Source organism: Anas platyrhynchos, chromosome 2, assembly GCF_047663525.1.
Source record: "Anas platyrhynchos isolate ZD024472 breed Pekin duck chromosome 2, IASCAAS_PekinDuck_T2T, whole genome shotgun sequence".
In the NCBI taxonomy this organism is placed as follows: Eukaryota; Metazoa; Chordata; class Aves; order Anseriformes; family Anatidae; genus Anas; species Anas platyrhynchos.
In genome coordinates this window covers 117,943,796-117,955,951 of record NC_092588.1, presented here as the reverse complement: position 1 = coordinate 117,955,951, position 12,156 = coordinate 117,943,796, and the positions used below count along the sequence as shown (strand labels likewise).

Sequence of the window (12,156 nt, the reverse complement as noted above, 5' to 3'; positions counted from 1 at the left end):
CTAGTCCTTGTCTTCATCGGCCTTTTGCATGCTGAAGGTGCACCTGTGGATGTTGCTGTTGCTGAGCACTTCTGAAAAGTAAGCCACATCTCCCACTCTATTTAAAATAAAATTAAAAACCAAAAAAAAAAAAAAAAAAAGGGAAAAGAAAAAATTGTGGTTTCAGGAAAATTATGTAAATTTCAGGTAACTTCACTGCTGTTTATATTCCTCGAGTCCTAGCAGAGAACTGCCAGTGGCAGGCAGGCAGTCCCTGGCTCTCCTGCAGAGGGTCAGGTGCTGACTGGCCGTGTGCTGCTGCGCTGGCTTTCCAGTAACGCTCCCCTGCATCAGTTTCATGCTCCATGTGTGTTAACAGCAATCCACGGGAAACAGTTTGTCCTTGTGGTGTAAAGCGTTCTCGAGAGGCTCTTCACTGCATAGGCCTTCACGCTTTTGTTTTGACAGTATCTCTTCTCACACTGTCATGTTTTCAAGTCCTTCTTGGCTTCAAGACTCTTATGTAAGGAGTGTGGAACTGAAATAAATGCGATGGGCCAAACTGTTCTCGGCTTGATCTCGATCAGTCACAGAAACACGTCCTGGTCTTGCAAGGAAGGCTTGTCTGAGAACAGCCTTTTTTGTTTCCCTTGCTAAATAAATGGTGCATCTTTCTCCAAAGGGAATAGGTACAAGGCTGGGTATGTCCACACGCCCTTCCATAAACATACGGTCCCGCAGCACTGTCTGGCAGCAGAAAAAGGCCCCTGGCATACTGTCTCCTGTGGTGAAGTGCCCTGGATCCAGGGAAGCAGGACGAGGGATTATTTTACAAAGGTACAGCCTATTCTGGCCCTCTTGGGGCTGGGTGACTTCCCACTGCACTTTCCTTGGGGCTGTGGTGAAATGCCATAGTGTAGCCCACATGCTTTTGCTTGGAAATCTGAGCCTCCAGGCGTGAATAACTTACTGGAATTAATCTTCAACTGTTGTCATCCCGTATTCAAATATTAAAGTGGCTGATCAGAGTGAGGCAGCGCAACCATGGTGGTCTTGCACAAGTGACATTTCCTGACATGAGTCAGTGTTTGTCCTTTTGCAAAAGGCGTTCTGCCATCTTCCTACAAACTGCTAGGCTAAATGGCTTGTTGCAGGCCCAGCTCCCATGCAACAAATCCTCGGTCTGTCCTGAACCGCGGATTTTATGAAGCATCACCTGAAGGGAGAAGGAGCAGCAGAAATGTAAGAAGTTTCTCTGGAGGTGTTCAAAACTCCGCAGGACTGCAGGTTTAGTGAGAACCGCCTTTCCCTCGGTCAGCAACGCAAGCAGGACAGCACTGGGAAGGAAGCGGAGGCAGGGTCTGAACGAAGCGATCCCTCCAGGAAACAAATGACCTGGTAGAGTTGTCAGAGCGGCAGGTGAGGCAGCATCATGTTTCCAGATAGGCCAGATTTACTTTGTGCTTTGGACTGGAAAGTTTTATGCAAGTCTATGAACTGTGAAAGCAATCAAGGCTTTTTCAGCTCTTTTACTGAAGGGCAAGTATCACCATGCACTAAATAATCCCGGGTCTGGGCTTTCTGTTCCCACACAGGTGGCTTGCGCCGCAGGAGGTTATGCAACACTGCTCTTCTCTTGAGCTCGCCTCCTGGGTTGCAGGAGACGGACCTTGGCCAATACTCTTCTCTCTGCTTTTCTCATCTGTAATGATGCTTGCAGCTTTTACTCAGCAATTTGTTTGTTTGTTTTAAGTAACTGATGGAAAGTGACACACTAAACCTGAAATTACCATGTTTTAAATAAAGTCACGAGAAAATCCCAGAGCAATACTGTCTGTGCTCCTTCCTGAGGAGCTATGCTGTCCTAAGACAGTGAAGATGCTTAGATCAGCTTCTGGCATAATGTGCAAGTGATCATTTTGTATGATATTAGGATTAAAAACCTCTTTGAGGGGAAGGGGGTGTACCGTTCAATACAGCCATAACTCTTCCTCAAGCATGTAAAATATCCCTTTTCCCATCTCCTCCTCCACAGTGAAAGGGTTTTGTGCAAGGACAACATGTACGTTTCCCAGGAAATGAAAGGCAACAGAATTTCCTTGCTTTCTTTGAACATCGAGTGAAGCTATATGAGACCAGGGTGAGGCACCACACAGATAACCAAATCTGATCTTTTAAAATAATGCTGTGTGAACGGAGCAGGGGATGTGAGAGGCTCAGGGGAAGAAGCTGCTCCCTGACAACTCACTTTTTTATGAAAAACCAGGTTACCGATAGGGAGTGAATCACACCTTTGAGTCATTGCACAGACTGCAGTTCTTCCTGTCCACCGGCCCCTTGAGCTAATGGAGTAACGGGCAGCCGCCAAGCATCCTCCCTGCAGGCCAGCAAGAAGCAGCATCAATCTGCTTTGTGATTTGCTTCACAGATACTGGACAGAAATCTCAGGTTTTGGCTCACCTACAGGAAGTCCCCTGATCCTGGATTTTTGTCTGATCTGTGGCTGCTTGGACTTTGGTATTTTCTGCCATGTTGCTGTGTTCCCACCGAGCCTCAGCCCTGAGCTCCTGTCCAGACATAGCTCAGCCAACTGGTACCCACTCAGCGTAGTCTCAGTGCTTCTTCTGCATCCAAGATTATTGGAGCTGTGACTCTCACCCACTTTTCCACACCATCTTGACTTCTTGCCAGGGTTTTCTTTGCCAAATTTTGGTGCCAAGCCTGCCAATGATCTCAGATTCCCCAGCTCTCAGATCCCATTTCTCTCCCATTCCTATTCCAGCTTCTGTGTGCCAGTCAGTGGGGCCTTAGGGAGACATTTCCTCATCTGTGTATTTTGTCTCCCTGTGCTTCTCGCTGAACTTTGCAAGCCCCACTCTTGTCCCTCTACATTTGGTGCTGCTAATTTGAATCTTCCACATTCCGTGTACTGAGCAGGGGATGTTGGCTAGGAAAACACTGACGGGATAAAGAATATCCTAGCTTTTGTTTTGGATGTCTGGATCTGGCAACATCCAGCAAACTGAAGTTGCAGTTGCAAGGGAAGTCCTTCTCAGCCTCAGGCTGGAGCAAACCTGCTGGGGCAGGAGCTTTGAGGGAATGGTGGAAAATGCCTCAACAGCCTCTCAGCTGAGACAGCTAACATCAGAGACATCTTTATCGGCAGTTTTTGATCTGGACTTTTTCTTCTGCATTTCATTTGAGGATTTACAACTTGTCCAGATTTGGGCAGGTTTTTGTTTAGACACTTTCCTGACACAAAGGACAGATTTGCGATGTGTTGTACCCAGTGTCAGATCCAAACCAGCCTTTCTAGGAAAAGACCTTCCCCCCACACCTTTCCCTGTAAACTTTCTCTCAAAACTGCCCGAGATACTCGGAAACCTTCCGAATATTTGAAACCATCTCCAGCCCAGCCCTGACTGCAGCACATATACAACATATGCCCGACCCAGATTTCTGCTCAAGAGGGTCAAAGTTTCACAGGGTTATTGCCAACTGGAAATGAAATTTTACGTAGGGAAGTCCTGAGTAAACTTGATAATGAGAAGAGCTGTGCCCCGTGGTACTCTCCAAGCTGACAGCCTCCTGCCTGCGCCTTTTCTCACCGCTTTATTTACCTCAAGGTTGCTTCTGATTGAGCCACTTCCCATTCCCAGTGACAAACTCCTCTCTGGCTTTGTGGCCGGCGAGTTCACAGACTGATAAAATAGGAGCACACCCGAGGGATCACTCAGAGGGTCAGAGAGCCCAGCTGGCCGAGGCCACGTGTGGCTGAAAAATACCGAGCGGTCTGGGGTGTGCTGGTCGGGTTTAACTTCATAAGCATCAGCTCTTTTTAAATAGTCTGCCTTTTTTATTTTTTTTTCTTTGGAAAGAAAACTGTTGCTGGAGGTGCTGTAATAAGGGAGAAGATAAGGTGTTTGATGCAGCACACGGTGCAAAGCTTGGGGTAATGAAGGAATGGCTATGTTTCGGGTCAGCCTGAGTTCAGGCAGCAAGGTCTAAATAGCTGCCGGAATGGCACCATTTATCATTTCATGCGAGAGAAGGTTTTGGTTGCTAGACCAGTTTATCTATGATCTATGTACCTTTTGAAATCACACTGCTTTATTTACCTTAGCAGAGTAGAGGTTTAGATATAATCTTAAATATTTTTTTTTAGTACGCTGCGCGTTTGGGAGGGACCAGATATTGTTATAGCATTATCTTGAAGCGTGAAGGTGTGGAAACACTGTAAAGCAAGGTAAAATATCTGAGACTGAGGTAATGCCTTTGTGTAATCCTCACCTGTCATCGGCTACTTCCTTGTGGTGTTGGAGTGGGATATAACCGTATGGCACTCTTTATTGAGGCAAGGTTTTTTTTTAAGCTGATATGACTTATCCTGTATTTGCCATTGGCAATGTACATATATACGTATATATATGTGTGTGGTCAGTTGCTGTGAATCAACAGATGTGCAAACAACTGATCTGTGTGCCTAAGCTTTTACGGCGGTGACACGTTGTCATATCCCTGCCTACTGGCAATACTAATACACAGTTTTTTGGACTAAAAGAGTTTAATGTTATAATCCAGTGAATGTACAAAAAATACAATGAATTGGTATACTTCAAGGATACAGACTGGGAAAGCTTTTTGACAGATTTAAGCACCTCTGTAACTCTTCATCTGCAAAGAAAAAGGGGGAAAAGTAGAGCTACTGACATTAGACTCTAGGCTACTTTTTGATAATGGTTTGTGCCCCATGAAGTCATCACAAGGTAAAATTGAATCACTTTCCTTATTGAATTTAGTAGCAGAGAAATTAAAGATAGAGGCAACTGGGGGGAAGTGATTAATATAGCAGAATAAAAGAGGATTTAAGCAGAATAATTAACATAAGAGAATATACTTGCTTGAAGACAGATAAAAATGAAAAGTGGTGCAGGAAAGAGGGTCAGAGTTCGAGTTGCATGGCTGCAGATACAGTTGGTCATAAAGAAAGGCTAGGAAAATGCCATAAGCAGTGGTTCTGGGGTTTGATCATGTTTTTAAAGTATGCTTTCAAAATAAGCTTTCAGCAATGTCATGGGATTATCTTTTTGCTGTCATGTGTATGCATCATTCAGCTGCAGCTTCCCATATGTGCTGGAACTGTGTGAGCTGGGACTGGGGATGGCACAGGAGATCCCTGCAGCAATCAAGAGGAGAGGAGACTGGAGATTTGAACGACTATTATGGCTGAGAAGAAAGAAAATGTATCAGCACATTTGGGAAGTATTTCAGATGGGGCAAAAACTCCCCCGTGTCAGTATCTGCCCTATAACAAAACAGATTTCTGGCTTAAAGGCTTGAGGCTGGAAGAAGAGAGGTGATGTGCTGGCATATTACTGTTGGTGCTTCTGTAAGAAATTTGTAGCAAAAAGCTTAGGGAGTATGCCAGGTTTATTTAGTAAAGAAGACACGAGGAAGGAGGGAGGAGACCTGCGACACAGAATTCTTCAAAAAGTCCATAATTTTGATTACGGAATGCCTGCCCTGAAATCCTACCTGGAGCAATATTTTGTACTGGATAATGAAGTGTGTCGAAGTTTTTAGGGGAAAAAAGATATTCTTACACTACTGTAAAAGGTAAATCAGTAAAACTACACTATATAGCAGAATTTCTAAGTTAAATCAATAACCCTACACACTAAAGTAGTGCTTTGTAAGCTAAAACTGCTCTGCACATCATACTAATCCTTTGAGAGGGTAGAGAGTTTAGGAGATTGGTTATACCATCTGCAATATCAGTAAAATACAGCATTAGGTTACATATGCCTACTAAGGCAGGCGTCGGTAAATAAGTATGTGATATTAAAAAATGTGACACCTCTAAGTCGGTCTGTGATAGTGGAACGCGCGTGTTGGTGTGTTGCATTTACCTTGCTGTGTATGTGAGCTGAGTGCGAATCAGCCCCCTGGCAGAGCTAGCAGGCCTCTTTAAGCAGTTACTGGTGTGTGGATCAGCCTCTAAGATTAACGCCGTAATAGGAACAGGAGTTGGAGGGCTGACATTAGTTTCCAGAGGTCTCTGGAGTGACTTATCTATAGCTAGAGAGGCTGCATTTGCCATTAATTTTTAAATGGTGAATGAGCTGGGCTGAATCCACTCCCTGCTCCGTGCTGCACTGTCCTGGGGATGTGTACAGCAGGAGATGCGGTCCCGGGCAGGCTGGCAAGGGGCTGACTGCTCTCTTCCCACAGGGTTTATTTCCTTAAAAAGGGAAAATTGGGGTTTCCACCGGGTGCCCAGGGGAAATCTAGAGGAAGTGGGAAATGAGGAAGTGCATCCTTTAGCCCCGGTGTTGACCAGTCACTGGCATAGTCTCCTGGGAGGAGAAAGCACCGGCTACTTCTGTGCTGAAGGATGTGATGCGTGGAGTGCTGCTGGAGAAGGCACACTCAGAATCTTACCTAGGTTTTACCTTTTTCTCCTGACTCCTCTGCGCCTCGATTGCTTATAAACAATTCTTCCCCGCTCCTGGGGCAGTACCTGTGTGATGGCAATGAGGCCTGAGCACCAGCCCGCCAGGAGTAGCCAGCCAGCTCAGGCTGGTGTGAGGATCTCCGTGCTGTGGGTCTGTGCTTACTGTGGAGGAAATCCTGACCCTAAAACCTCACATCCCAGCCATTGCCCACATGCTGGCCCAGTGTCCCTAGAGCAGTGCTTGGCCGAGGCCGGGTTGCTGTCTTGCACTGCAGCTCCTCTGTTTTCTTCTTTGCCTTACCTGTGCGTTTTGTTTGCTGATTCAGGGCAGCCAGCTTTAGCCAAATAATTGGAATTACAATTCTCATAATGGGTTTCTATAGTTTAAGTACATGCATGCAATAAGAATCGTCTCCTTTATTACTCTCAACGGCACTCACCATCTCTGCGTCCCCCGAAGGGTTATTGGCATTATATTTGAGCCAATTATTCTTATTTAGAAAATTAGACTTATTCATCTACTGTAGTATTTAGTAAGCAGGGTTGGTGTTTTTGCTCTTCCTCTGAACTTCTGCAGCCTACATTTGCTGAGCCAGCTCTGGGAACATATGCACTGCATTCCTTTTTATTTGGTGGGCCTCAGAGTCTAAATTGGGACTTTTGAGCTGCTCTTGAACACTGGGAAACCATATGTGGCGTTGTGTTGTTTGAATGACATTCAAAACCAGAGGGTTTGTGTAAACATGTCATTTAAAATAGAGCTCAGCCAGTGAAGGAACATGTAGCATTGTTCAACCTGTGCGTGAGCACACTGCCGTGCCATGTACAAGGAGGATGAAACTGGGAGAAGAGAGCTGTAGCTTTTCTAAAACAAGAAAGATGAAAACAGGAAGAGTCAAATAAACAAAATTCTAAGTTTTTTTTTTTTTTCCCCGCTTCCTCAAAAACTTTTTATGAAGTCAAGCTTTGGGATAATAATTCAGGTAAGGTCCTTACCTGGATTAGTAATCGTTTCAGTTTAGGAGCCAGCTTTTAACAGAGGGGTGGAGGTGATCTGGGACATCTCCATGCAGACTGATGCTGTTCATCATGTTCCTGAGAGAGATGGAGAATGAGACAAAGAAGCGTCCTGGCGATACCCCATCAGGCAGGATAGCTGAGGTGAGGACATGCTGGGTGCTGCAGAACGGCCTTGCAATGCAGAGTGACTGGAGGGTGACCCAGCAGATGAAATTCAGTGCTGATGAATGCAGAACAGTGCAGAGCAGGAGAAAATCCTTAAGCTGAAATATACAGTGATGGAATCTAAATTATCACTGGGGAAGAAACCTTGGGTTATAACAATTGTACAAAAAGCCTGCTGAATGTCCAGTAGGAATAAGGAAAAAAAAAAACAAAAACGAATGCTGAATGCTAGGAATTATTGGGAGAGGAGTCATGAACAAAACTGAAAGATCTTTACACTACAATATAAATGTGTGGTGCACTTGACCATTACATCCTTACTGCTTCCTCTCACAAAGATGCAGGAGAAGGGGAGAAAAATACAGAAAACATCAATAAAAGATGTGGGTGACTCCTGTATGAAAAACAGCTAAACTCTTGGGGATTTTCAGCCTCCTGTCTGAGCAGGAAGAAAATGAAGGGGCTGTAAAGTCTCGAGTGGCACGAAGAAAGCAAATGGAAAATGACTGTTCACTTTCCCATACCGTGGGAGCCAGGCAGCCTCAAGTGGATGGTTAGGTGACAAGTTTAAAACAAGCAAAAAGGACTTCCCATAGTTGTGAAATTGCCCTGGGATATTGTAGATGCCAAAAGTTCACATGCTGACAATGGTGTTTGGACATATCCCTTAAAGAAAGCTCTCTTGGTGACTCTTGTATACAAAAATGCAGACATTGTGGGGAGCTGGGAAGGCCCAGAGCTTGGGAGGCTGTTGGCACTTGCCAGAGGAGGAGAGGATAAATTATGAGCCTAGACAGGACAGTTGACTTCCTCAGCCTCTGAACTGATCCTGTCTGGTTATTCCTGTGTAATTACACCCATCCTATGGCAGGTATTGTCTGAGCATGTAACAAAGGAAGCTGCTGCCCTGAAAAGTCAATTTGAGTTTTTTGAAAAACTTTCAGTTGGAGTCCTTGCAGAAGAGAGAGGCAGAAGAATTATTATTTTTTTTAAAGAATTGAAATGAAAGAAAATACATACTAGGTAAAGTCCTAATTTGTGAAGATATTCTAATACTTTTAGAGGGTGTTTTGATCTAAATACCTGTACAGAGGACAGTAGCATTTCATGTGCGTAACAGTGATGTTGACGTCTGGCAAAAAAACTCTTGACTGGTGATCATCTTTGTATCCAGGCACTTGCTATAGCTTTTTGGAGGGACTGGAATGCAGCTGACCTGAATAAAACCTGTGCATTGAAACACCTGATTTTCTTTTCATTGAGGGTACTGTGATGTGTGCAGTGTATGTGCTAAATACGTTGCTTTCTAGTCGGCTCTCCATGTAATGTTGGATTGCAACAGACTGCTCTCTGTCACACCTGATGACTAAACCTGTCTCACCCACGCCACGGGAAAGTGCTGGTGCATTGAGACTTCTTAGAACCAAGCTTTAGGTTGGCCTCAGATTTCAAATCTCCTGTGCGCTTTTTTTAATATGGCCTCTAACTCAAGAGATACAAGCACAAAAGGATTCCAGGCAACAATTCATCAGATAAGTATTTATTTATTTAACTCAACCTATAGAACTATGCTGGCAATAGTTTCTTCAGAGTTAGACTTCCGCTGAGCAAAAGGCTGTCTTTTAAAGACTGTTTTCTCTTTTTCAGGCATCTGCACTGAAACATTCTGGATTTCATTGGGCATGGTAAGAAATTCCCTCTTAATTACAGAAAAAAAAAAGAAAAAGAGCTGTCTGTTTTCTTTACCTCCTGATACGTTCAAAGTGGAAGTACAGCTTCAGAAACTGGATGCATTTGGTTTATATTGTGCATTTTAAAACAGGAGGGCAAGACATAACTAAAGCAAACATACATTGCAACCATGTGGGACAGTGTTTACTACTGCAGTACCTACAAGTTGGCTACAAGCTGGGGCTGGGGGCCCAGCAGAAATTGTGGAGCATCTGTCTGTGTGATGGAGACAAAGGTTTTGTTGGTGATATATTTTTTTAACTCTACATAATAGTCATCTTTTCAATGGTTTTAGTGAGCATACAGTTGAATACATGATATTGCAAAGGTAGCCCAGCAGACCACTGGTTACCTGAGCATGGACAGGCCAGGCAATTGGGGAAGATGCACTGTGCTGTGAGGGAAAAAGCCTGTAATATTTCTAGAAATTGAACCTTCGATAGATCTAAATGTTGCTGAAATACAAAGTAGTTCAATCTCATTGAGACTAAGGCTTTAGTCTTGCTGGCACAGCTGTGTCAGGAAGGGATTTATTATATTTTTGTCATCATTGCTATGCTAGCAAAAGCCCTAATATATATGAAGTTACACTAGAGGGAAAAAGGATTTTTTTTCTCAGACAACTTAATTTGCTCATGGAAATGATGTAAAACTGTACCTGCAAAAGGGTTTTTTTTCCTAGTGTAAATTGTCTATGCTTGTATAACTGTAGCAATAAACTATTACAAGAGTCTACAAGGGCTTGCTGAAAAGAAATAATCTATCTGAAGCTAAAGATAACAAACAATTCTCCGTATTAAATTGGCTAATTCTTATAACTGGAGATGGTGTGTGAAAAGTAAATACCAAATCCAGGGATGCCACAAGTTCTGTTTTGTTTTTTTCTTTTTTTCTTTTTTTTTCACCGTTCCTCTCAACATGTGCGCATTTTTGCCTGAAGTTCAAGCCGAGAAAAATTCAAGACAGCACCATGCAGTTTTTTTCACCTTCTTGGGCATTTATTGTCTCTGAGCAAAAATAGGTAGTACCGATGGGGCTGGAGAAAGTGAGTCCCAGTGAGCCTGGCTTCCTCTTGAGGAGTACCACTTCCTTGGGCAGCACTGAGGGAGGCTCTCTTTCAAGGCTGCCTCCCACATCTGTATACCGGGCTTGAAGCCAAGCCTCTCTTCTGTAAAGAAACCTTGCTAAAATTTCTCATTTCATGCCCCTTTATGGAGAGAGAGAGTGCATAAGTGCAAGAGAGACAGAGAAAGATGTATGTGCCAAGCGTGTTGAGAGAGCATGGCAGAGAAGGCTCTTGATTTTGCATGTTTGGGGACAAAGGGGCAGCAGGGACAGAGAAGGCTTTACATTAATTAGCACTGTATTTGCCATCCCTTCCTCCCACCTCAAAAGTGATAAATTCTCCTCTCTCTCTTCAAAATGCATCTATTTCTTTCAGACAACTGTTTATGTTTGAGTCCTTTGAACTAGCAGAGGCATTTGAAATAAATGCGCTCTTAAATGTGCCTCCTGCCTGCCTCTGTCTCGTCTGCATATGGACACTTAAAAGCGTTGGAGAATATGTCTTACATATCTCAGAAATATGCTAAGTTCACAGTGGTGGCACCCGATACAGCTTTATTCTTCCCTCCCCCTTAGAGTACAGTGGGATAGCTGCTGTATTATTTGATAAACAATCACCAATTAGGCGCTCCGTTCCCTGCTAATTCAGCAACTGCTCTCCGGGGCCTCTGGGCAGCTCGTACGCCAGTTCGTGTGCTCACCCCAGGTAGCTCTGAACTGAAGGAGTTCCCTTAATTGTTTTTGCTGTTGTGTCTGTTTAAAAGGGTTTACGGCTCCTTTTGCTAAGCTAGGTGGTGCATTACAAATGCATGCTTGCTGTCTTAGTTTTCCCAGCAAGCCCTTAACAACACGAGTAACGTAATCCCAAAACATGATGCTGTGTCAGTCTTTTCTAGTTTGGGGTACTCATGGGTGTCCTCATGCCCCACTGCCCTGCTCAACACCCAGATGAAAGATAAACAAGATGGCATTCACCTACTTATCACAGAGCAGTGCAGGACAGGGAGCCAAAGTAGTTTTCTGTGCTGATAGATGTTGAAGGCTCTTGCAAGTCCCGTTGGGCAGCAAACTGAATGGAAGAAGTTGTCTCTCTGCTAACATTTGCTCCTTATTCTTTTGTCTTACAGGAGCCCAGTGACGACTGAAATCTGCTGCTGAAGCAAATTCTAGAGGAGGTGTCAGAGTTGTGCCTATGGCTTCTTTGCACATAAATGTTATTGTGTGTTTGTTTGAACGTGGTAGGATATTTAATGTATTACAGAAATACATTCTGTACACCCAGACTCAATGTCAGTGTCACCGCAGACCCTTTCTTCCAAACATATTTCCTTCATTTGAGCCTTAACAATTAAACACAAAACCCACAACAAATCAAAACAAACAAACAAAAAAAGCACACCCCCAGACCTTGAGAAAATGTAATTTCCTATGAAACATGTACCCTACTGTCATCTTCTGGGGGAAGAGAATCTTATTGTATCCACTGTTGTTGTAAGTGAAATATGGTGTACAGCATGCTAAATATCTGCTAAGTCAAATGTCAGTGTGAACCCAGAAATCCTCACTAGAGGAAAAAATAAATATTTTTATTTTCTCTAAAAGCTTCCCTGTAAAATTCTTCTAAGGATCTTCTTCATGAGACAACACAAAACAAACAGATGGGCACTCCCTCTTCATTTCCCAGCCCGGTGACAGGATTGTTGGGACTTTTGGCCAAGTGCTCTGAAAATATTCTGAGTCTA

At 43.8% G+C, this 12,156-nt stretch overlaps 1 protein-coding gene across 12 annotated transcripts in view; it reads left to right on the top strand.

The window, feature by feature from the left end:
• RBMS3 (RNA binding motif single stranded interacting protein 3) overlaps positions 1-12,156 on the top strand; it is a 695,185-nt gene that overhangs the window by 31,138 nt on the left and 651,891 nt on the right. The window lies entirely within an intron of this gene.